This window comes from Euprymna scolopes, chromosome 22 (genome assembly GCF_053919585.1).
Source record: "Euprymna scolopes isolate OS-2025 chromosome 22, ASM5391958v1, whole genome shotgun sequence".
NCBI lineage: Eukaryota > Metazoa > Mollusca > Cephalopoda > Sepiida > Sepiolidae > Euprymna > Euprymna scolopes.
Window position 1 is genome coordinate 95,641,080 of NC_136503.1, and position 27,796 is coordinate 95,668,875.

The 27,796-nt window shown below is 34.9% G+C and overlaps 1 protein-coding gene across 1 annotated transcript in view; it reads left to right on the forward strand.

The window, feature by feature from the left end:
• The window catches only part of LOC145243549 (type-1 angiotensin II receptor A-like), a 1,077,320-nt gene continuing 1,049,524 nt past the window's right edge, over positions 1 to 27,796 (forward strand). The window contains exon 1 of the mRNA XM_080106527.1: positions 1 to 553. The gene's annotated coding sequence lies outside the window, so the exon portion shown is untranslated. The remainder of the gene's footprint in view (positions 554 to 27,796) is intronic.

The window sequence follows — 27,796 nt, forward strand, 5'->3', positions numbered from 1 at the left end:
TCTATGCCTAAATCAAAACGTGGATTCCATGAACAAAGCTTCTTTCTTAGAACTGCACGCCTATGGAACTCTGTTCAATCTGCCTGCTTCCCACCTGACTACAACTTGGATGTCTTCAAGTCCAATGTTAACAAATTCCTAATGAACCACCCCCTTAAGTAAACACTTCATCAAGTCTCCACACTAACGTAATGTACTTGCAATAACCCTTATCCCTGAGTGGTTTCCGGGCCTTGATAAGTGGTGACCACTGTGTAAAAAAAAGGAAGTAAAATAAGGAGAAAAGGAGAAAAGAGAAAGCCAATGAGTACTTTATGGACCCTTCCACAAGTTGTTGGAACGTAACAAGGGGTTTACAGCCGGAGTAGATTACTTCTAAGGGCACTAGAGATTTATGTTAGTACTATCAAAAAATCCGGTGCTTACTTAAGGCATCTTGTATTTTCTCGTACTCATTTGCCTGCCATTATAATTATGAAATAATTCGTAACTTCTAACTGAGGTTTTATCATTTTTTACAGGAATCATGGAGTCAACTTATTTGTCTATGTAGGTAAGTCACGTATTCTTTCGTTTTTAAACAAATTCCATGGTATCTTCATCCTTAAACAGTCAATATTGGTTAAATAAATACAAAATAAAAAATCAAAAATATATAAAAAATGAAAATTTATGTTTTCAAATAACTTACCATTTTCACCGAGTCACGCAAACTTAACAAAAGAAAATATTTTCTACTTTTTAAAGAAAACAGAATTGTTTTCTGATTAAAAAAAAAGAAAAACAAACAATAAAACAGACCACATTCTGTTCGTCTTAACTGTAACTCTATTACGCGTTCGCCATTTTTAATAGACACCGCCTGGTGTAGACCAGCGTCGTTGTAAAATACCACACAAGTAGTATCCACAGATCTGTTTATTATATCGCAAGATTATTGCGTTTTTTAAAGTCATTTCATTAAAAAGAATATCGTGACTACAAATTTTTTAGACTTACGTTTATCTTTTACTCTATTATTGGCGACCAAACAAAAACAACAAAAACAACAACAACAACATCAATAACAACAACAACAATAACAACAACAACAACGACTACAATAACAACAACAACAATAAAAACAACAATAACAACAATAACAACAACAATAACCACAACAACAACAGCAACAGCAATAACAACAACAATAACAACAATAACAACAACATCAACAACAACAATAACAACAACAATAACAACAACAACATCAATAACAACAACAACAATAACAACAACAATAGCAACAACAATAACAACAACAACAACAATACCCACCACCACAACAACAACAACAGCAATAACAACAACAATAACAACAATAACAACAGCAACAACAACAACAACAATAACAACAACAACAATAACCACAACAACAACAATAACAACAACAATAATAACAACAACAACAATAACAACAACAACAATAACAACAATAATAACAATAACAATAACAACAACAATAATAACAACGACAATAACAATAACAATAACAACAATAACAACAACAATAACAACAACAAAAGGAAACTGCGTAATATGCTTTCTATATAAGAAAATATACATTCCACAATAATATGCCTTAGAAAATGAAGCCTTAATGACTTACCCTCAAATAAGTTTAAATACCCCTCTCCAAAACTTAATAAGTGATGACTCTTTTGAAAAAAAAAAGACTAAACTATTAGTTGGAGAGGTTTATTTAAACTTATTTGAGGGTAAGTCAGTAAGGCTTCATTTTCTAAGAATAGTTTAGTCTCTACTTTTTTTTACAAAAAAGTCATCACTTATTAAGTTCTTGAGGCCACTCGAGGATAAGTGTTAATGACTGTACAATGGGACAGTATCATTAGTTTTGGAAATTTGGAAAATTGGATTTTATAAGGGACGTTTCAGATAATGCTTGTTTACGTTGTACTTGAAGCCAACCATATTGTCAGCAAAAAACAGGGAAACGTGTGAAAGATCAACATCCCTGCACTTCAAGGAAAGAACCTATCTTCATAGAATCTACGTTTTTATTTAAGCACAGATAGTGAGCGAAATTATTGATAGTGGTTTCAGGTAGAACATTATTTTTCGTGTAATTTAGGCAATGAGACACCAGAGATTGGAGCTCAGACAAACACTTGCAATGAAAATAATAATAAACCAGAGACAGGATCGCTGCGTATCTTCTGTGGGAAAAGATTGCAGGGAAGAAAAGAAAAAAATTCCCCAGTTGGTTAGGAAGTCTATTTTGTACTCTGTTAAGACAGGATAAGATGTTTTTAGTAGATTTTGCCCAGATGTGACAAGAGTACCTATTCTTGGACGTACTTGGCTCTTATAGAGAATTGCATCCGCAGTCAGATATCTACTGGAGCAGTAGTATGATTAAACCCTTTTTTTCCAGTGACGTTTGAAATGGATTTTATGTACATGTTCCATTTAAGATCAGGAGTAAAAGTCAGACCATGAAGCTTGTCAAAACATAGAACCGCCTCAAAACGAGAGACATGCATTTCCACTGATGCACCGCAGGGATCAGAGCGTTGATGATTTAAAGTAAGAAGCTTGGTTTTAAATGTATTAAAATTTACCAGCTACCTCTTTCCCCATATTACCACGTGCTTCAGATCAGAAGAGAGAGAGAGAATCAGATGAGAACTTTGTCATTTACGTTTTTGTAAGTGTTGCCATAGATAGATGTGTCGTCAGCATAAATGTCTACGAATTGTTTTAGTGATTTATAAGATCATTGGTGTAGATCGGAAAGGAGTTGGATCCAGGATAGTGTTACGCTGGTGGTTGTTATTATTAGACGAAAGGTACTAAATATTCGTATATGTTTCGTTGTTCTTATTTAGTCTTCTTGGTTAGATGACAACTTATATACTTGTTGTAGTTCATATTGTGTACTGTGGGATATAGCATATTGGTGGCATTAACAGGTACATGTAAAGAGAGAGACAGTTATACATTTTTATAAACACAAAGTTCATATTAATACACTTTGAGAGGCGATTTGATATATAGATAGATAGACCGAGAGATTGTCATTTATGCTTTTGACAGTTCTGTATGAAACGGGAGTGTTTATATAACATTTATAGTTTGACACATATACTTTCTAACACATTTTTTTTAGATGATGATTTTATCAAAGGTTCTTATAACATAAATGGACAATACCTTTTCTGTTGAATAACAACACGAAGACGCATGTTATGAAAAACATGATGATCATTTATTTCTTCCATATGACCGGTCAATTGCTTTGAATCCAGGAATTCAAAGTTTCTTTATACCTTCTTCTTTTAAAACCCTCTCGCTTCCAGACGGTGCCAAGATTCAGTCTGAACCTCTCTGCTTCCCTAGTAAGGCTGGTCTAACTCCCCTGACTCCTCGACACCGATCTGACTCTCGTCTGACTCTCTCTAACTAACTCCGAACTCTTTCCTATATTGAGAAATCACGTGTTTGTCTGGTCAACGTGATTATAATTCACGTTTTATCAACACGTACGATTTGCACGTTTTTGAAACCATTTCTGATGACCAGGAAATTTCCCATTTTCCTTGTTGTTTTACAAAGGAATTTAACCTACTTTTCTAATTCTGTAACCCATATGTTATTATGCATGCTTTCTAATAATGTGCATAGTTTCCTACCAAATTTGTATTTATTAAATGTTTTAACAGAATCAACAAGTTACTGGACATAATTAACTATTTATTATTTGCATATGCTGTTGTTTAATTAATGAATTAAATGATCCTAATTATGATATAATAAAATTATTAATTTTTATGTAAATTATAAAATTAATAATTCCATCTACTAACTAACTAACAAATGAATTAATTTTATTCAAACAATTTTCACTACATAAATGTATGCAAATAATAGGGGGGAAATAAGTTCTATCCAGCGACTGACACCCTTTCTAACTCAACAATAAACAATAACATATGCAAATAATAAATAAAATATTTATCAATATTCAAATTTTATTTTTAACTGCAATATTTTAAGTCTACAAAATTCTTATTTTTTACTTTGCTAGAATATCTTGTTCTTTACTTTTCCAGGTTGAATTTCTTGTCCTTTACTTTTCCAGGTTTAATAAAATCTTAAGAATATTACTTTTCATGCGCGCATTTTTCCATATAATATATACATATATATATATATATATATATATATATATATACATACATATATATATATAACTAGCAGGGCTCGTTTTATATATATATATATATATATATATATATATATATATATATATACATATATAACTAGCATGCTCGTTACCCGGTGTTACCCAGTGGAAGCCTGCCTCAAACTTATATATATATATATATATATATATATATATATATATATATATATATAAATCTATATATATTAATCTATCTATATATATATATATATATATGTTTATTTTTTATTTTTTATCATATATATATATATATATATATACTAGCAAAAGTACCCATCGTTGACTGGGTTCAAAAACAACCTACAGAAAATGGACTCTAATTTATAAAAGTATGATAGGTTATGAAAAGGAAGGGATGTAAAGAGATAGCTTCGAATTTGGGGCTATCAAAACCAAAGCAAAATATAATGGCAGTAAAAATAAAATAGATAAACCCCATAATTTATTATACCATACCTCTTCACACTGAAAAACTTATCACAATATTCTGTGGATCTATATTAAAAAAAACCTTGTTAAACTTTGTGTGATATTTCCATTCTATGGAGGTCAGGCGCGAATGAACACCCCATAATTTTATATACCATATTGTTTCAAACTGAAACATAATTACCAAAGTATACTTACGCAGATTGATATGAAAAGTCTTCATTAAAGTTTATGCCTATTTCCATTCTATGGAGGCCAGGCGCGAACGCAGACCCCACATGTTTATTATATCATCCCTATTTAAGTTAAAACATACTTATCAAAGTATTATTATGTACATCTTTATCAAAAACGCTTGTAAACGTTTTTTTTTTAAATTTTAATATTTTTTATTTCCATACTTTGTGGACCAGACGCCAACGCAGGCCATACATTTTAATGAATCACCGTTCTGCCAGATCAAACATACCCATTTTCCTCTGTCTCGATACATCTTTTATCTTTATATGAGATCAGTTTTCTATAATAGTCAACCATATAGGAGCCTATTCGTGACTAGACACACACACACACCGATGTGAAGCTTTATATATATATATATATATATATATATATATATATATATATATATATATATGTTTAAAGAAAAAATAGAAAAAAACCGAATGAAATTATTAAAAAATCAACGTTTCGTCCTTGTTTCCGAGGACATCTTCAGGATAATTGAAATAAAAATGTGATAAAAGAAAAAGTCATAGATCGTGCGAAAAAAGACAGTTTTTTAAAATCCAACCCATGTCGGGAAAGGACGAATATGTGTGCGTGTTTTAAACATAACGTCAACCACCGCTGGTATATTTTTTCATTCCTTATACATACATATATATATATATATATATATATATATATATATATATATATATATATATATATATATATTAAATTGTAATTCAATGAATTTCAAAAAAACTTTCATTGAAATGAAATGAAGTGGTTGAGTTTCATATCAAAGAATTTTTATTATTCTAAGCAAGACAAAGAATGTTTTAGAAAATTAATCTCCTTAACCTATAGGGTTTCGATGTCTACCATCTCATCAGAGGAGAGAAAATATTAGCAAATAGTTATAAAGGTATGCACCCTATTTGTTAAAGTCAGTGAGACATGGAATTCCGAAGAAGTATATATAAATATATATACATATATATATATATATATATATATATATATGTGTGTGTGTGTGTGTGTGTGTGTGTGTGTGTGTATCTAGTGATAAAGAGTGACATATACTCCTAGAATTGTACAGATAAAACTAAACAGGTTTAAGACTTGTAAAGTTCACATTATAATTGCCATGGCGTAGTACATAAAGTATTTGGTAAATTCAGTTGTACATTCCAATCTTCTGAATCGTCTATATAAACGGTACTCGGAAAGACGATTGTTTACAAGGAAATCACCACGTACCAATGTTTGAATACAATCAGATATAAGATTTTATGAGTGTACGTTGGTCGCCAACACAACAGCGTATTATTATTAATAATAAAAATTGGATGTAATGTGATCATTTTAAGGGATGGTTTAGCAAGAATTTCTTTACATTAGACTTGAATACGACTGTGGTGACGTCATCTTGACAGAAGTCAAGCGACACAGACTTTCACAGGGGGCAGTTCTATGAAATAAACTTTGTTCATGGAATTAGCATTTAAATAGCGGATTATTTACGACTTCTACCCAGTCATGGTTGACGGAACGAGAGCAAGCTACCCCGTTGATTAAATAAAAAGCTTCGTTCAAAATTCTGTGCAGATTCCCGAGTCCGATTTGAAAGTATCCTGAGTTTTACATTGTAAACAGCTAAGATGAGAACAATAAGAATCAGCCTGTTATATTATCCTAGTTATGTATTATTTCGAGGGGTTTATTTCATGTACGTTACGTTTATATATTCGGTGTATATAATGGTTGTGCTAAATTATGCAGATGCTACGTTGTCGGTGGCAGGTTAAAACTTATAGACGTATAACTTGTGTTGTGATTATGACGCGAAATGATGACGTGGACGTATGGACAATATATTAACAGAGAGGGAGAAATTACTTGTGCAAACGAATGCGTCCGGTCAGACATCTTTAGAGGTTACAACGACGCCGCTTCCTAACGTTATAAGAGCGTCATAAGTCTTCTTCTAAGTCCCATCTGGACTTCCTGACGTCTCCTCTTCAACTTCCAAGTTACTACATGTCCTGTATTTATTGAAAATTAATCCTTTGTGCTTTCGTCATTCGACTACAAAAAGACCTTACATGTGACTTCTCAGTCACGTTTTCTCTGGCTTAATTTTTTGTTATGGATTTGATATTTGTTTATTGTTCCTAAGACCTCAGCTGCATTGCAAAACGTAGAAACAATATTTATAGTAGTAACACAATCTAATTTTCATACCGATAATCATAATAATGTTCTTTCATAATAACTTCTTTAAATAAACATCTAAATTTTAATGATACAATCGACTAGGAAGGCGCCTCGGCGTTTTCCAGGAGACTAATATATAACAATCCGAATAACACGAATTATCAATTCATCATATAAAGAATTTAAAAACATCGAATCGATTTCATGAATTTATACTATTAAATAAAAAATATAAAACTTTTCGATTTGCGCATTGAATACTTTTTCGACTTTATCAAAATCATTGCGGTTAACGATTGTTATAAAAACCAAACAAAAATTTAAAAAAAACTCACTCGTGCCATTAGTTTGGTTCCGGACGTCGACCGACATTTACAGCAATAAAGAATGTGCTACATTATATTTTTCTCTTTTTTTCAGGGAAAGCGTTTTGTTAATTAGAAAAAGAATCGCTATTTTTGGAAACGGAAACGCTCTCATTTAGGACGCGATGTATCACGAACGATTGAACAAGAATATAAGTAAAATGTAGATAATTCTATTCCATCACAAAATTAAAAAAAATTAAATGAACATTATATTTTTTTAAAAACATTTGCCATCATCTTTCTGGACAAAAGAAAACGAAGAATGTAGATCATTAAAAGAGATAACTAGGTCGAAACGATAATGTCGGTCAGTTACTATGAAAAAAAAAACGATGCAACCGGACGCATTTTATGCTGCTAATTATAGTGTTATAACTACTACTAATAATATTAATAAAAATGATCGAACTAATAACAAAAATTATTAATAATATAACATTAAATTATAGTTATAATGATAACAATGTACATAACAATGATTATAATATTAATGACATAATTAATAATAATAATAATAATAATAATAATAATAATAATAATTTTTACATAGGCATCACCACATTATCAAGGCCAAGAGGCCACTCAAGGATAAGGGTTAAAGAGTGTACAGTAGAAATTGGACAGTATAGTAATCATTAGTAATGAAAATTTGGTAAATTTGTTAACTTATATGGAACGGCTCATCAAGAACTTATTTACGTTATACTTGAAGACAACCATGTTGTAGTCAGCCGGAAAGCAGGAAAACGGAAGACAATTCCACAGGCGTGCAGTTCTAAGAAAGAAGCTTTGTTCATGGAATCTACGTTTAGGTTTAGGCACCGATAAAGAGTGGGGGGAATTATTGACAGTGTTTACAGCTAGACGAGTGTTTCTCGTGAAAGTTTGGCAAAAGAGGACCATAGATTGAAGCTCAGTCGAACACTTTCCATGAAAATTACGATACATCAGAGACAAACTCGCAACATCTATTCTGTGAGATAGAGGTTTCAAGGAAGAGAAAAGGGCATCTCCTACGAGTCTACAAAGTCTATTTTGAACTCTATCAAGGCAGGACAAGTCCTTTCTAGCAGCTCCTGCCCAGATGTGGCAACAGTATTCCATCCTTGGACGTACCTGGCTCTTATATAGATAGAGAATAGTATCAGCAGTGAGATATCTACCGGATCGATAGAAAGATTCCACCATTTTTCCAGCGGCCTTGGCAACAGATTTGATGTACGTGTTCCATTTAAGATTAGGAGTAAAGGTCAAGCCCAGAAGCTTGTTAAAAAATGAGACCTCCTGAAGACGAGAGCCATTCATTTCAAATGATGCCAGATGTGGATCAGAATGTTGATGATGTAAAGAGAGAAGCTTGGTTTTAGATGCATTAAAAGTAACCAGTCACTCCTTTCCCCATTGTACTACGTGCTCAAGATCAGAGAGAATTGGAGAGAACTTGGTCGTTTACTGTCTTAGATGTGGTACCATAAATGGTAGTGTCGTCAGCATAAATGTCTACAAATGATGTAAGGATGTGGTTTTGAAGATCATTAATGTAGATCAGGAAATAATTATAATAATAATAACAACAATAATAATAATAACAATAATAATAATAACAATAATAATAATACTGATAATAACAATAACAATAATATTAATAATGATAATAGTAATAATAATAGCAATAATACTACTACTAATAATAATAACAATAATAATAATAATAATAACAATAACAATAATATTAATAATAATAACAATAACAATTATAATAATGATAATAATAATAACAATAATAATAATAACATTAATAATAATAACAATAATAATAACAATAATAATAAAAACAATAATAATAACAATAATAATAACAATAATAATAATAACAATAATAATACTAGTAATAACAATAATAATAATAACAACAATAACAATAATAATAACAATAATAATAACATTAATAATAATAACAATAATAATAACAACAATAATGATAATAACAATAATAATAATAATAACATTAATAACAATAACAATAACAACAATAATAATAATAACAATGATAATATTAATAATAATAATAATGTTAATAATAACAATAATAATAATAATAATAACAACAGTAATAATAATAATAATAACAATAATAATAATAGTAATAATACTACTACTAATAATAATAATAACAATAATAATAATAATAATAATAATAATAATAACAACAGTAATAATAATAATAACAATAATAATAAAATTAATAATAATAATAATAATAATAATAATAATAAGAAGAAGAAGAAGAAGAAGAAGAAGAAGAAGAATCCCAAAATCCTATGTGACATGGACATACAAACTGTCTATTCCAAGCAAGAAGACTGGATGTCATAATAATTAACAAAAAAAGAATCCTGTCAAATCGTAGACTTTGCTGTTCCAGTGAACATCCAAGAAAATGAGAAACGGAGCAAATACACAGAGCTAGCCAGCGAGCTGAAAGGCATTGGAAGATGAAGAAAATCAAAATGATACCTATAATAGTAGGAGCACTAGGAACAATCCCGAAAAACTTTGAAAAAAAAAACAGAATGGAATAAATTGGAATTAAAGGAATGACTGGCAAAATACAACGAACGACAATCATGAAAACAGCTGAAATATTAAGCAAAACCCTTGAATGTGGAAACTAACACAGGAGCAAGAAGTGCGGGCCAGACACACTGCTGCAAAGGCAAAACATGAAACACTACATGGAACCATGAACACTGAAGCCGCATATTTATAAGTTCTCTAACTACAACCCACCACAAGCCTTTCATTGCAACATCACTGCTTCCCACAAACAGAGCGAAACCAAATAACCAATCAGAGTCAAGGAGGAAGGAAAGACCGAGGAACTGACCAGGCGTCGAATAAGTGCGAAGAAAGCGGGGACCTTGGGGAAGCTTATTGCCACTCAATTTCCAGTGAAGACCAATATCCACTGCCAACGAGAAATCAATGGCAATTAGCTTTTGGGATAATGCAAATTTATTTGTAAATGTTATCGAAAGAGGTGCAAGGTTCTGGAAACCTGAGGAGATTTGTTGTCGCTCAGCTTCCAGGGAACACCACAGGCTTTTTTCAAGGAGAGATTTTTGATGACCCGTGTGAAAGCTCTTTGTGAGTTAATAATAAAAAGCGAAGTATGCATGGCCCCCTGTGAATGCACAGTGAACGAACAATAAAACAATAACTATGTTGCATTCCCTCTCATTTAGACCCAAAAGTCCCCAGGGGACGTCAAATCCTGGTGAAAATGAACAAACGCAGCATTTTTAGGCCTGAACATATGTAAATTTGAGTTCTGTACCATGCAGAAAAAGAAATGAATAAGTTCATCATTTGCCCCCTCCTATTTAGCCCAAGAAAGTTACCAATGTGTTAACATATTTTAATTTGAGTTCAGCACCATGTACAACTGCTAAATAGACATACACAGAAAATTTCAGAACAAATATGGTAAAATAGTCCCCAAATTTGAGTTCTTTTATTATGCCTAAAAGATCCTCTAGGTCACACTCAAGAGTTATCGCAAAGTATAGACAAACAAAATTATATAGAAATCCGTTAGTTACAACTTTTCAGAAAGTTTTTAAAAAACCAAAAAAATCCAAGGCATCAATTTTTTTTTATAAGCACAAAAGAGTCAATTTAAGTCATGTAACCCGAAAAGCACCTTTAGGTTGGAAACCGGAGTTTTCCCGGAAAATCTATTCTGTCACTTTTTTACTCGTATCATGTTTAATGTTTGAGAAAAAATTACCAAACATTCCAAGGCGTTGTTATTGATAAAAGCGCGGACGAACTGACGAACGGACGAACAGACAGGGGTGAATTTACAGGGCTACCCTCTTTTTGTCGATGCAGTAATAATAATAATAATAATAATAATAATAATAATAATAATAATAATAATAATAATAATAATAATCTATATATTAATACGCTTGTAACTATCTATCTATCTATCTATCTATCTATCTATGTGTGTCACACTTTTTGGCAAATTTCATTCGTTGAGAAGATTTTATTCTGGAATAGCGGATTACACATTAAACGAACGCTCAAGGCAGAGATCAGGGTTGCCAGGTTGGCTTCATTTTAAAAAAGAGAGAGAGAGAGAGAGAAACGCAGTTTTCGTTAATAAAAATATTCTCGCAACTACGACTGATTGCTGTTAGATATAAACAAAGCCAAGAGGATAGAGAGGGAGGGGAAGAGGGGGGAAGATAGAGGAGTTTTGAAGATTTTATTCTGGAATAGCGGATTACACATTAAACGAACGCTCAAGGCAGAGATCAGGGTTGCCAGGTTGGCTTCATTTTAAAAGAGAGAGAAAGAGAGAGAGGGAGAGAAACGCAGTTTTCGTTAATTAAAAATATTCTCGCAACTACGACTGATTGCTGTTAGATATAAACAAAGCCAAGAGGATAGAGAGGGAGGGGGAGAGAGGGGGGAGATACAGGAGTTTAGAAGATTTTATTCTGGAATAGCGGATTACACAATAAACGAACGCTCAAGGCAGAGATCCGGGTTACCAGGTTGGCTTCATTTTAAAAGAGGGAGAGAGAGAGAGAGAGGGAGAGAGAGAGAGAGAGAAACGCAGTTTTCGTTAATTAAAAATATTCTCGCAACTACGACTGATTGCTGTTAGATATAAACAAAGCCAAGAGGATAGAGAGGGAGGGGGAGAGAGGGGGGAGATACAGGAGTTTAGAAGATTTTATTCTGGAATAGCGGATTACACAGTAAACGAACGCTCAAGGCAGAGATCCGGGTTACCAGGTTGGCTTCATTTTAAAAGAGAGAGAGAGAGAGAGGGAGAGAGAGAGATAAACGCAGTTTTCGTTAATTAAAAATATTCTCGCAACTACGACTGATTGCTGTTAGATATAAACAAAGCAAAGAGGATAGAGAGGGAGGGGGAGAGGGGGGATATAGAGAAGTTTAGAAGATTTTATTCTGGAATAGCGGATTACACATTAAACGAACGCTCAAGGCAGAGATCAGGGTTGCCAGGTTGGCTTCATTTTAAAAGAGAGAGAGAGAGAGGGAGAGAGAGAGAGAGAAACGCAGTTTTCGTTAATTAAAAATATTCTCGCAACTATGACTGATTGCTGTTAGATATAAACAAAGCCAAGAGGAAAGAGGGGGAGGGGAGAGAGGAGGGAGATACAGGAGTTTAGAAGATTTTATTCTGGAATAGCGGATTACACATTAAACGAACGCTCAAGGCAGAGATCAGGATTACCAGGTTGGTACTACGACTGATTGCTGTGATCTCTGCCTTGAGCGTTCGTTTAATGTGTAATCCGCTATTTCAGAATAATATATTCTAAACTACACTATCTCCCCCCTCTCTCCCCTCCCTCTTTATCCTCTTGGCTTTGTCTATATCTAACAGCAATCAGTCGTAGTTGCGAGAATATTTTTAATTAACGAAAACTGCGTTTCTCTCTCTCTCTCTCTCTTTTAAAATGAAGCCAACATGGCAACCCTGATCTCTGCCTTGAGCGTTCGTTTAATGTGTAATCCGCTATTCCAGAAATAAATCTTCTCAACCAATGAAATTTGCCGGAAAGTCTGACACACATAGATAGATAGATAGTTACAAGCGTATTAATATATAGACAAGCGTATTAAAATATTATTATTGATGAAGCTTCTATGATCCCATGCTATGCGCTGAAAGCCATTGATAAATGCTTGAAAGATATAATGAACACCCACACTGCATTTGGTGGTAAAGTAATCTTACTTGGAGGCGAATTCAGACAAGTACTTCCGGTTGTCCGGAGAGCTCCTCCTGCTGATGTGCTAGATGCATGCCCCAAACGCTCAGACTTATGGCACACCTTTCATCACATGAGCCTCTATATATTAATACGCTTATCTATCGTTTATAATTTTTAAACGTTGACATTTTAAATGTATTTTAAGTAATCAAGCATATGCATCTAGACATCAAGAACATATTCTGGGATAGTTTTGGTTAGGTTCAACGTTAGGTTCAAATATTGTTTAACAAAATGCACCGGTTTAACCCATTACTGTGCGAAATTAACAATATCATGTTTTAAACACTGTAAGTCTCCATTATATAATAAGTATATGATAAATAAGCTAAAATTTAAATAAAACTTTTGAAAATATTTTTAAATAAACATATTTATAAAACATAAATGAAGATGTATTTATTGAGAATATTTGGAGCACTAATATCGTGATTTTGGTATATACATATTTACATACATATTACCTACCGTACTCTTCATTTACTATTTAAAAAAAAATAGTACACGGGGTGAATTCGTCGGCCAGGGCAGTAAAGGGTTAATGTAAATGTTTCAAGGTACGGATATGTGATGGGATAATGTGTATGTGAAAAAAAAAAGAAAAGAAAACGTTAAATTTTCACGGGTCCAGCTAGTAATAATAATAATAATAATAATAATAATAATAATAATAATAATAATACCCCCCAAAAGTGATAGCAAAGAACCGAGAAGGGTCAAGAAGGATGGAAAGACCGAAGAGGGAGCACTGGCCAGACCTCCGCTGGAGAAGTGCGAAGAGAACTGTGATCTTCGGGAGGCTTAGTGCCACTCAAATTCCAGTATAAACCAATGGCCGCTGCCAGCGAGAAATCAATGGTAAGAGGCTGTTGCGATGATGCAAATTTATTTGCAAATGCTATCGAAGGAGGAGGAGAGAGCTGGACATCTGAGGAGACTTGTTGTCACTCAGCTTCTAGAGAACACCACAGGTCTCCAATCAGATCGTTTACTGACTTATAATATAATATAATATTTTCACTTAATATTTCAATCATTAAAACAGTAATAAAAATAATGATTACAAATAAGAATAAAGGCATTTACAACTATAATAATAGTAATAATAACAATAATAGTAATAATAACAGTAATAATAATAGTAATAATAATAGTAATAATGAGAACAATAATAACTGAAATAATAACAACAACAATAATAATATGACAATAATAATAATTAAGAATCTATATATCTATAAAAGTGAAAGTGTATGCGTGTCTGTGTGTGTTCGTCTGTGTACATTTCCCTACGCAATAACTCTGTCAATTTTCAGTCTACAGCCTCGAAATTTGATATACCGGGTACTGAGATTTGGAAAACTCTTTGTCATCTGTTCTCAGCCAGAAATTTAGCTGTCAACGGTGGTCAACGTCAACGATTTGACTTATGAGAACTCTATCAAACTCCGCCAATTTTGGGCATAAAAACTTGAAATTTTAGATATAGGTTCCTTGGCCATGGATCTAAGTTAATAAGTTGATTCGAGCCAAAAACAATAAATGTTAATAGGTCATAAAAGGGGTCAAAGTTTAAAAAAAAAAACTTCACTGTATCCTCAGCAATTACTGTCTTTCAGAGTTGTTGTTGTTGTTTCACCAGATTTTGGCCAACTAATCCTCTGGCCGGCTTTGTATAGGATTGAAACCGCTATCTTAAGACAGTGCTCACTTGGAACCGTAGAGATTCAACATCTCTATCCACTGCATCACGGGCCTCACCTGACGAAGGCCATAGAAATAGTTGACCGAAACGCCGGGAAAGAAAAAATAGAAGATGATGATAATAGCCCGCAATAAGTAAATCGATAAATAATACAAATTACTCTTCTCAATAAGAAATCCCAATTAATTAAATAAAATATTTATATATCCTGAGGATAAAAATGACTACCGGAACAGTAGAAGAAATTCGCTATGAAGCAAGCGAACAACAGATGTTGTATTTGAGGGAAACAGCTTACCTTATAGGCTTGTATATATACTGATGTTTATTAGTTGTTTTCTTTTCGGATAAAGTTAAAGTCAAGAGAGAGATAAAGCGCCTTTCTAGGGCTTTCCTCGTCTAAGTTTAATAGGATGGTGCTTTTGGGGGGTATTTCATAGCATATATTTTAAAACTTTATGTAGTCATTTTTTGGAGGGTATTTTGTCTCATAGATAATATTGTGTCATCAGGAGAGAATACGCACTGTTTCGGGGCCTTCCTCTCTACGGCCTGTTCGCGTATCAAACAATGTGATGTGAGGCCGAATTATCTGCTCAATACTGATAATATGGAGTGAGAAACAAATACAACTTTAAACACCCTAAAACAAAGACAAACGTTAATAGAAATGCGAATTATAATGTTTTGTTGATCCCAAACGAGCTTATCATGAACTGCACGCCTTTTCAGCCAAAAACAAATTAATCCATGCCTGTGTGTTTGATAGTCAGGTGGATCGATAACAAAACAGTTATATGTTATATAGAGGAGTGCGGAATTATTGATCTTATAACACCTGCTATAAACGTATAAATCGTATGTATATCGTTTAACCAGTGGATGATATCGACGTATAAACTGAGCCGTGTTGTATCAGAGACTTATCACACGGGTATATATTTAAGTTCATATTACATAAGGTGTCGTTTTTTATAAGAATAATACCATATGCTTCATACCTTTTTCTTGGAGAGTTCTATCTTCACTACTGAGCTCCGTGATGAAACATGAAATGGTCAACACCAACCAATTGAGACTCCTGTTCTCCCTTCTTTTGTGAAACCAAAGAACAACACGCTATATTTTTAAAATATAAATTTATTTCAGTTGTCTTAAATGATCTTCAGGGGAGTCTGCATTTCGTCTACATGTTTATTTTTCACAGCCTCGTTTCATGGCTTGAAGTACGTCTATTCACTTGCGTGACTAAACTACAACTCTCGACTCTAAACTTCCCGACCTCCTGACCCCAGTTCCGTTACATCATCATTCAAAAAGCACACTATCCCTCACGAGTGAGCTTTCCATATCTGCCTGTCCAAAGTTATTTTGCTTATATTTAACCCAGCTAATTCATGTAAACATATTCAGCTAAAACCCATTGCTATACTTATTTCTATAAGCAATAAATAACTCCCAATATAAACTATTTTAAAAATATCCTTGAATAGATAGATAAATAGATAGATAAACAGTTTGATCGATAACAACTTTTTGGCTTTTAACAATGTTGATTATTAAATATTAGTGGAAAAATCAGATGAAAGATATTGAAAGAGTGAGTGTCCTCCAGCAGAAGTGTCAACGAGGTTAATAGAGGGGAACACAAACCTTCGAAAGACAGGGATTCTAATCACCCCAAAAATAACAGGGCAACTTGGACACACTTGTTCTATTAGCTAAGAGACGCGTCCCAAAATCGTTTGTTAAATACGAAAGCTGTTCAAAACTCTACCTCATCTTCTTTCATTCTACTCAAACATATCGTCGTCGTCGGCCGATTTCTAGTATCAGACAATTTCAGATTCCTCTTCCCTCAATGTTTGGTCATAAGTTTAGTTTTAAAAACAATGCAATTTGAAATTCCTTTTGATTTATTCCGCTCGAATAAATCAGAAAAAATTTCAAATTGCATTCTTTTTATAACTTATGCATTCATAACTCGAAAGTTTCATCTTTCTGTTATAGATATTGACGGTGTGATACCGTAAGCAGCAGTTATCATTGATGTGCATCAGAAGAAGAGATGCGTCATTAATTTCCTGATAAACGTTCATTGAGAATAGTGGTGACTATGTAGACAATTAAATTGTGGCGCATAAAGGGCTGCACGTTTTAATGACACCACACCTGTCTTCGTAGCTCTTTAACTATTTTTATTTAACAAACTATGAAGATTTTTTTTTTTGGAACAACATTCGCTCTATACTGTAAATACCCTAAACCAGATGTAAAAATTACTTATTGGTATATAATTTTTTAAATAGCAAATAAGTCAACAGATGCAATATTTATTGCCATTTTTTTTGTATAAGTAAAAATTTCTCCGATTAACACGTTTGATATGATCAGATTGTTCAGAAGAAACGCTACACTGTGTAACGGAAGCATACAGCTTTATTTTTATAACTTTGCATGTTCAAATGTATTAAGAAGAAGTAGCGCGAACTGTGGAAATTCCATTCATATGTAAAAAGTTGATTTTCCTTAAAACAAAAGTAAAACTCAATATGACTACTCATCTGTCTTTCGCTTGCAGAAACACGTTGTTATCGTTTACTTTAAAAAGTGGATAACCATTGGGATGAATCTAATTTTGGTGTGTAGGGTTTAATAGTTGATTGTTTGAAAGGAATCATTATTATTATTGTTGGTTCAGGAGGAGTGTTCACACAGGCTATCAAAGATCTAATTGAAGACTGCCAGTTGTGTTCCCTGGAAGCTGAGTGACAACGAGTCTCCCTAGATTTTCCAGTACTCTCCACCTCTTTCGATACCATTTGCAAATAAATTAGCATTACCGCAACAGCTGCTTGCCAGTGATTTCTTGTTGGCAGTGGTCATTGGTCCTTACTGGAATTTGAGTGGCAATAAGCCATTATTATATTTATTATTATTATTATTATTATTATTATTATTATTATTATTATTATTATTATTGTTATTATTATTATTATTATTATTATTATAAATGTTATTATTATTATTGTTATTATTATTATTGTTATTATTATTATTATTGTTATTATTATTATTGTTATTATTATTATTATTATTATTATTGTCAAGTGTATGTCTGTATTACATGTTGGGATGCCTTGTGCAACTAGCGAGATCCCAAAGTGCAACAGCAGTCAGTAGAACTGCACGCCTGTGGAACTCTCTTCCGTCTGCCTGCTTCCCACCGGACAACAACTTGGATGTCTTCAAGTCCAACGTTAACAAATTCCTAATGAACCGCCCCCTTAAATAAACACTTCATCAAATCTCCCCACTAACGTAATGTACTTGCAATAACCCTTATCCCTGAGTTGCTTCCGGGCCTTGATAAGTGGTGATAACTGTGTAAATATATATATATATATATATATATATATATATATTGATGTTAGCATTCTGTAGATGTTCAGCGTAAATGGACACTCTTAGATATTATTGTAGCTTTTTTTTGTGAAAACTGTCAAAAGTATTTGTCTAAGCTATTCCGTATTTACATCTAACAATTCCATGACCCCCCCCCAAAAAAAAGATTTCGTAAATATTAAAAATACTAAAAATTAAAAATAAATGAAATAAAATAAAATTAAAACTAAAAGTAAAAAATAAAAATAAAAAATATTTAAAAAAATAAAATTAAAAATAAAATAAATAAAAATAAATAAGTAATGCTCCCTCTACTTTCTTTCTCGCTGTGTGTGTGAAATAAAACGTTTTTTTAAAAGTGGTGGATCACTTTTCTATATTAATTTAACGTAAGATGAGCACCCACTTTATGGCGTCGTAAAGTACACTTAAATATGATACTTTAATTCTTACAGATTTTGCATATATTATTATAGAGCAAACGTAATATGGAGTTTATATATTATAAAGTTTGCGATTTAAAAAAAAATATCCATATGACTTGGTTGCATCAGCTACAATCGAAATGGAAACGAAAACCTATCAAATCTATATATATATATATATATATATATATATATATATATATATATATATATATATATGTTTTTGTTTTTGCCATACGTTTTGAATGAATTCAATTATTTACGAAAGTGCATTTTTACCTAAATACAAGTTGGGAATACTTTTCCCTTTAACTAATTTGGTACCCCCACATTGGGAGCGGAATATATATTATTTTTAAAATATAATTATCCACTGACACGTGTTTCGTCGTCTACGACTCATCAGAGTGGCTGAATCTCGCTAAAGTCAGCCACTATGATGAGTCGTACTGGACGAAACACGTGTCAGTGGATAATTATATTTTTAAAATAATATACATATATATATATATATATATATATATATACTAGCATGCGTGCACGGCGTTGCCCGATTGTTTGCAGGTGTATGTTGAGCAAAAAAAACGTGGTAGTAGGAAGGAAGGCTCGAACGCGTACCATAAAGGAGGCAAAAAACGTGAAAGAAACCTGACGACTTTGTTGTTACGACCACCGCCATACCGGAAGTGACTTATTTTTAAATTAAGGCCAGACAATAGAAAGGAGAGGATGACTTTCAAAAATATCGGCGAAAAAGCGACCCCTGTAGAAAAGTGACTAATTTAAGGTGAAGATATTAATTTTTTTAAGCCAATTTTTCGTTATTTGTCGTCTGAAAGGTAGAACTTCAAAACGATACTGATCTGTCGAAAGTTTTAGGCAGACATGCAAACATACATACATACATTTATATATTCGTAATTCAAATTTTTCACCCATCCTGATTAAAAAGCTTGCCCTATCTCTAAATACCCTTTATGTCTAATTAAAAATGTTTAGACTAGAAATTGTCTGAGTAATTTGGTAGAGACCGAAGCGGTCAAATTTCTTTTTTACTTTGACCCCAATTATGACCCCTTAAAATTTATAGTTTTGAGCTCAAGTCAAGTTATTAAGTTAGATCCATGTCCACGGAACTTATATCTAAAAGTTCAAGTGTTTAAACCCCCAAATTGGCGGAGGAGTTTGGCAGAGTTATCAAAGTTCAAATAGTTGAACTATGACCCCTTACCAGCAAAATTTCTTGCCGAAAACCAATTACAAAGATTGCTCCAGGTCTCAATGCACTGTATCTAAAATGTTGAGTCTGTAGACTTTAAATTAACGGAGTTATTGCGTAGGGAAATGTACACAAACAGACACATAGACAGACAGACATACACGTTCACTTATATATATATATATATATATATATATATATTATACTTTTGAAGAACACCTAACCTAGACCCATAATTAATTGCTGAGATTTATTTATTTTTTGTTTTTTGTTTTCTTCTATAAATAAAATATAAACCATCAAAAAAAACCCTTGGAAGAGAAGACTAAAATACACTTCTGAAGTACATAAGCATAAGATAAAATAGATAAATAATGTGTGGGGAAGAAAACAAAACTTATCGAGACGTCCTTCAGCCAACCCTTTTCAAGATTAACGTTGACAACGGCGGAAAAAAGATAGTTTAAAAACTTGGTTAAAAGACCATAAATTAATAGCAAGTGTAAAAAAAAATGTATGGAGAATAGGAGAGAAAAAAAAAAAGAAACAATCTCAGCGAATACCCATAAGTTCTAAATTATGGGAATACTCTCTTTGCTTACACAGAGATAGTTGGCGATAATTAATGGATACAGCCTCGAGAATTTTAAAGTGAATTCTTTAAATTATTTATAAAAAATTAGATCGCTGGAGTGCCATCATAACCGGAAATGTTTTATCGATCATTAAATCATTTCTCTTAGATAGGCTCATAAGAGTAGTGGTTGATGGGCATAAATCAGAGGTCCACTGTAGTAATGCTGGAGTCCTCAGGGGTCCATACTGGGCCCAATTCTCTTCCTGATCTACATCAATGATCTCCCAAAACACATACTAAAATCTTTCGTTGACATCTATGCTGATGACATGACCATCTATGGCAACACATCAAAGGCCGTAAATGATGATTTTCTCTCTGATTCTCTCTCAGCTGATCTTGAGCGCGTGGTACAGTGGGGAAAGAGGTGGCTGGTGACTTTTAATACATCTAAGACCAAGCTCCCATCTCTATATCATAAACGCTTTGATCCCCATCTGGCATCAATTGAAATGGATGGCTCTGGTCTTGGGGAGGCCCCATGTTTTGATAAGCTTCTGGGGTTGACCTTTACTCCTGATCTTAAATGGAACACATACATCAAGTCTGTGGCCAAGGTCGCTGGGAAAATGGTGGGATCCTTCTACCGCTCCAGAAGATATCTCACTAATGATGCAATTCTCTATCTATATAAGAGCCAAGTACGTCCAAAGATGGAGTACTGCTGCCACATCTGTGCGGGAGCTGCTAAAAACAGCCTATACTGCCTTGACAAAGTACAAAATAGACTTCGTGGCTTGGTGGGGGATGCCCTTTTCTCTACCCTGCAACCTCTTTCCCACAGAGGCGACGTAGCGAGCCTGTCGTTCTTCTATCGTTATTTCTTTCGCAAGTGCTCGTCTGAGCTCCATTCTCTGGCCCTCCTCGCCAATATTTTTCATAAAACACCCGACTAGCTAAAACCACCGTCAATAATTTTCCCCACTCCCTATCTGTGCCTAAATCAAAACGTAGATTCCATGAACAAAGCTTCTTTCTTCGAACTGCACGCCTGTGGAACTCTGTTCCGCCTGCCTGTTTCCCTCCCGACTTCAACCTAGATGTATTCAAGTCCAACACAAACAAATTCCTGATGAACCGCACCCCTAAGTAATGACACCTTACCAATTCTCCAATACTATTGCTACACTATCGTCTTGATTACTGTACACACAATAACCCTTATCCCCGAGTGGCCAGTGGGCCTTGATAAGTGGTGAACTCCATGTAAAAAAAAAAAATCGAAACCCAAAACAAAACTTATGAAGAATTCTTGGTAAAATTATTTATTACAAGAACTGGAAGCCATAGCAATTAAACGACTGCCACTCGAATGTAAACGTGACACAGAAAAGAAATAACACATACGCTGTCTTATAATTTTGTAGACACTGATTAAATCGGCTTGTGTATAAAATATTAACGGGAATGGGTGATGGTGTATCGATTCTGTTGTCATATAATCGTCCTCCTAGCAATTACCGTCTACTTTTCTAGTGAGGTTCGGGGGATATTTAAAACTATTTAATCACCCTTTGTGAAATTACAGAGAGCTGCCGCATCAATTACCTATTTACATAAACATTGGGGGATAATCTTAGGAAGAACAGATAAATAAGTCATAAACTCTTAATATCATAATGACTACGGTTGTGGGATGAAACAATTATTTAATTGGACTGTTTTGGCAGCAGTAATCAGCCTTATCATTTCATCAGTAATAAGTTCTTACGCAATCTTTAATACGCGTGTAGTTCTATGCTGGGCTCACCAAGTGTGTTTAGTTAGTTATGCATATTTTGAATACCCTTTTTATTCATGTTTCATTTTTACTTGGTTTAGCGCTTCGTCTCTTTAGCAACAGTGACTACATTTTCTGTTATCCTTGAAGTTTAATTAACTTTTTTCTTGATCCTCATTATTTGTGTGGTTTTTCTTATTTTTATTGATGATATCTCTCTTTTATTTAATTTTTCTCGCATATTTACTTTGGTACCGTCGTATATTCATTTTTTTAATCGTTCTTTCGTATTTTTTGCATAACCAGGGGCCTCCATAAAATGCCCGAACGTTTTCGTACGAACACTTTTACAGTAATCTAATCCGGTTGCACTACACGTGTTGTACCGTTCCAAAAATTCTACCCCACCCCTTATACATCATCAACGCTCTGATCCCTATCTGGCATCAATTGAAATGGACGGCTCTCAACTAGGGGAACTCCATGTTTTGATAAGGTTCTGGGCTTGATCTTTACTCCTGACCTGAAATGGAACACGTACTTCAAGTCTATTGCCAAGACCGCTGGAAAAATTATGGGATCCTTCTATTACTCCACAAGATATCTCACTGCTGACTCAATTCTCTACCTATATAAAAGCCAAATACGTCCAAGGATGGAGTACTGTATTCACATCTGGGCAGGAGCCGCGAAAAACACTCTATTCTGCCTTGACAGAATACAAAATAGGCTTAGTGGGGGATGCCCTTTTCTCTTCCCTGCAACCTCTCTCCCACAGGAGAGCCGTTGAGATCCTGTCGTTGTTTTATCGTTATCTCCATGGCAAGTGCTCGTCCGAGCACCAATCCCTATCCCCCTCGCCATTCTTTCACGAAAAACACCCGTCTAGCGGAAACCACTGTCAGTAATTTTCCCCACTCTTTATAAGTGCCTAAATCAAAACGTATGTTCCATGAACAAAGCTTCATTCCTAGAACTGCACGCCTGTGGAACTCTGTTCCGTCTGTCTGCTTCTCACCTCACTACACCTTGGATGTCTTCAAGTCCAACATAAACAAATTCCTGATGACCCGCCTCCTTAAGTAGATAGTTTATCACATATCAACACTAACCTACTGTACACGCAATAACCCTTAGCCGTGAGTGTCTTACGGGCCTGGATAAGTGGTGACCACCTTGTAAAAAAAATATGGAAAGCCGAATAGAAGTCCTGTTGTGTGAGCGCTTCTTAGCCTCTTTCATCCCTTCAATTGTCTCATACCGACATCCTTTAAGATCTAACTTCACAGGGGGCAAAATCTTGATTATAGTGAGGATTAGAAAGTATCTTGAAGCCCATCTTAGTCAAATTGCCTGTGTGGAGTTGTGGACCGGTGTATTGTCACCACGTATCAAGGCCCGGAGACCACTCGGGGATAACATTATTGCGTGTACAGTAATCAATGGAATAATATCGTAGTAATCGTTAGTATTGGAGATTTGATAAAGTGTCTTACTTAAGGGGTCAGTTCATCAGGAATTTGTTTATGTTGGACTTGAAGACACCCAAGTTGTAGTCAGATGGGAGACAGGCAAACGGAACAGAGTTCCACAGGCGTGTACTTCTAAGAAAGAAGCTTTGCTCATGGAATCTACGTTTTGATTTAGGCACAGATAAAGAGTGTAGAAAATTAATGACAGTGGTTTCAGCTAGACGGATGTTTATCGTGAAAGATTGGCAAGGGGGGACCAGAGATTGGAGCTCAGACGAGCACCTGCCATGGAAATAACGATAAAATAACGACAGGCTTGCTACGTCCCTTTTGTGGGAGAGAGGTTGCAGGGAAGAGAAAAGGGCACCCCCACTAAGCCACGAAGTCTATTTTGTACTGTCACGGCAGAATAAGCTGTTTTTAGCAGTTCCTGGCCAGATATGGCAGCAGTACTCCATCCTTGGACGTACTTGGCATTTACATATGTAGAGAATTGCGTCAGCAGTGAGATATCTTCTGGAGCGGTAGAAGGATCCCACTATTTTTCCAGCGACCTTGGCAACAGATTTGATGTACGGTTTCCATATCAGATCAGGAGTAAAGGTCAATCCTAGAAGCTTGTCAAAACATGGAGCCTCCCCGAGACGAGAGCTATCCATTTCAATTGATGGCAGATGGGGATCAGAGCGTTGATGATATAAATATAGGAGCTTGGGTTTAGACACACCTTGGTCCTTATATTCGAATTCGTTATTTGGTTTATCAACTCTGATGTTCTTACTTTTTACTCCGCATCGCAGACTCTCTGATTTCTATGAATCTTTTTTTAAACTTCAAAATACGATGCTCGATTCATGCAAGATGGTCCAAAAGCAGTCTGAAGTATCCCATACGTTTCCGTAATATTTTTCTCAAGTTTAAAACAGATGTCATTGCATATCGCTCTTCGAAATTGTCATTGCGAATAAGAATCAGTCAGTCATTTCATAAAATACCTAGCAATAAATTTTCAAGAGTCAACAACACTTTTTCAAAAAATCTTTAAACTTTTTTAAGGGCTCTCGTACCCACTCTGATTATCCTGAATGTTTCCTCTGCATAGCTTACCAGCTGATGTAAAATGTCGGAATATGCCGATGAAATAGAAAACAATCAGCCAATGAAAAATCGATAACAAACGCGATGCGGGTTTATTAGCCAATGAAGATGGCAGTTAATAACCTTTCAAAAAATCTACGCCAAAACAAATTCCCTTAAAACAATTTTTGACAAAGACAAAACACCGAAAATTACGAAAATTTTTAGTTATGTTCAATATGTCTTTCGTGCTCTTCGGTTTAACGATAATATATACATGTTGTATTGGGCCGGTTCTATCGGTTTATGTATAATTCGGGAGAGGGTGGGTCTATTGCGCTTGATATTTCGAAGCCATTCGACAGTGTAATTATTGTCTTTCACACGACCTTCGGGATTTATTCAATGAGTTTAAAAATTTATTAATTCGGCATTAAAAATTACCGTAGACTCTTACAAATTCAGTACTGTTGTTGCTATACATGTTATGAGATGATTGGCAACTTTTTATCATTTCATGTTCAAATGAACAGCTACAGTAGGAATTGAAATGTGGAATAATAACGTGAGACAACTTTAGAAGAACGACATGCAAGAAACTTTTGTTTTAAACTTGACGAAATAACACAGATATGTCCTTTGTCCCGCTCGAACTGAGGAGTCGGTTCCTGTTAATGCAGGCCACTCTCCCTGCTCCTGGAACTAGCTTTTTGGTGACGTCTTTGTATCCCAAGGTGCTCTGCCGAGCTCGTCTTCCTTAGCCTGTCCTTTCTTTTTCGAGAGCTGTTTATTGCTGATTTTGTTTGTCTGTAAGCAGCCAATCCGATTCTGTTGCTCCCAACTCCAAATACTTTTCCATCACTAGTTTGTTAGTGAAAATTCTGGCGAATTTTCTGTATGATAAAACCGTCTTGCAAAATCATATGCCAACATAGATGCTAGAGTGCTGCTGGCTATAGATGCTGCTGCGTTGCTTCTTCCCACCATACTCCACGGGTTACGGAAGTTTTCTAACGGTACATTCGACTCCCTGAGGCTCTTCGGTTCTATGCTCTTCTACTTTTACAGTGCTTTACTCTTGCGTGCCAGGCACTGGTACGGTACTTCTCAAAAACATTTAAAATATAACACGGACCCTATAAACGGACAGTAGAATGTCACTAGATATGCCAACCCTCGCAACGGACAATGGGGGTAGCGTGGGGGACATCCGAACGGTCTTCGAGTTGCCAGAATGTGTGGCAACCCTCACAACGGACACTGTCAACGGACATAGGGTGCCACCGAGTGTGGCAACCCCCAACGCACACGGACGATGGACACGCAAATGACGGTGGGGGGAAGGAAAGCGGCCCTCAGCAATGCAGTGCCGCCGGATATGGCAAACCCCCTAACGGACACTTAAGTGCCACTGACCATGGCAACCCTGAAAAGACTCTCAACTTGAGGCAGCCACCAAGTTTGGCGAAGCGACGGCCTGCTCCATCTACTTTGTCGGCCGAGTGTGCTCCAGCGACCCGCAGATTCAGAGACGGTGAAACCGTCGCCTAAAAAGGTACGCGAATTTTTTCGAAACTTTAAGTCCTGTTAGAGCATAATACTATCTGCAGAAAAGGATATTTGGACAATTAATTATGCCATAATTAGCTGGCAGCATCAAAAACAAAAACAAGTCATCACGAGTCCAGACACTTAAAGAATGGGGTTGAACATTTGAGGAAAACCCTTAGAGAAAAAAAAAAAACTCTTTAAACTTAATCGATTAATCAAGTCGGTCAAGTTAAGGATTTAGTCGGGGCCAATCCACACACAACTGTTCGAAACTTGCTTCTGAATCAAATGTAATGTATACGACGATTTTCAATACTTTGAGAGAGATTGCAAAGACTATAACTCTGAAATTGATTCCTTACGAGTTAAACGGTAACAACATGAGTCGCCTTCCCTTTTTTGCGCAACTTATTTCTGAGTGAGATTGCATCCGGAAATTGTCAGTATATACTGGTTTCCTTGTCTTGTTTTGGGGAGTGGGCCCAGGCGATCGGTTATAATGCGACAAAAGGGTTCCTCAAAGACAGGTATGGGGTGTAAGGGGGCATTAGGTATTGTCTGATTCGGCTTGCCTACTACCTGGCATGTATGGCACGTGCGGCAATGCTTGGTTATGTTGTTGCGTATCCCTGGCCAGTAAAAGTGTTGGGAAATCCGCTCATATGTCTTACGGATACCCAGGTGTCCTCCTAGAGGCGTCTCATGAGCTGTCTCTAATACTTCAGCTCTGTAACCCCTCACTCGAGAAGGTGGTTAAGGACCCCTTTTTCTCTAGAAATCTCAGCTCGTGTAGTCTAGTCTTCTCTGAGGTTGTTACATGAAATCTGGTATTCTGAACGCGAATATCGAAGCAGCAGTCAGGAAGAAAGACAAACTCATGTAGTCTATCCACAGAAGCTTAATTTCGCAAAATTATGTACAAATATGTTTACAAATCTCCTTCAGTTTTTTGTAAGTTTTTTTTCCAAAGTCTTAAATCTTTTCACAAACAGCGACAGACGGTTGGATGAGGAAGATGGAGGGGTCACGGTTATTCTCGGATTCAACAACCAATCTGCTTCAACTCCCAACTCTAACTCTAACTCATTTTCGCACGACAGTCGTATATATAGTAAGGTATATTGATGGGGTGGAAATTCTCCCAGCCAATAAGATTTCGTCACGAAATCGAAAGCTTTATGGTTTTGCGTGGGTACGATTCACACACACCTAAAATCTTAATTACTCATTCTCACGATTTCCAAGGTCAGATGTCAAGATCAGTTCATTTAAGGCCAGACAATGTTTTAAGTGAAA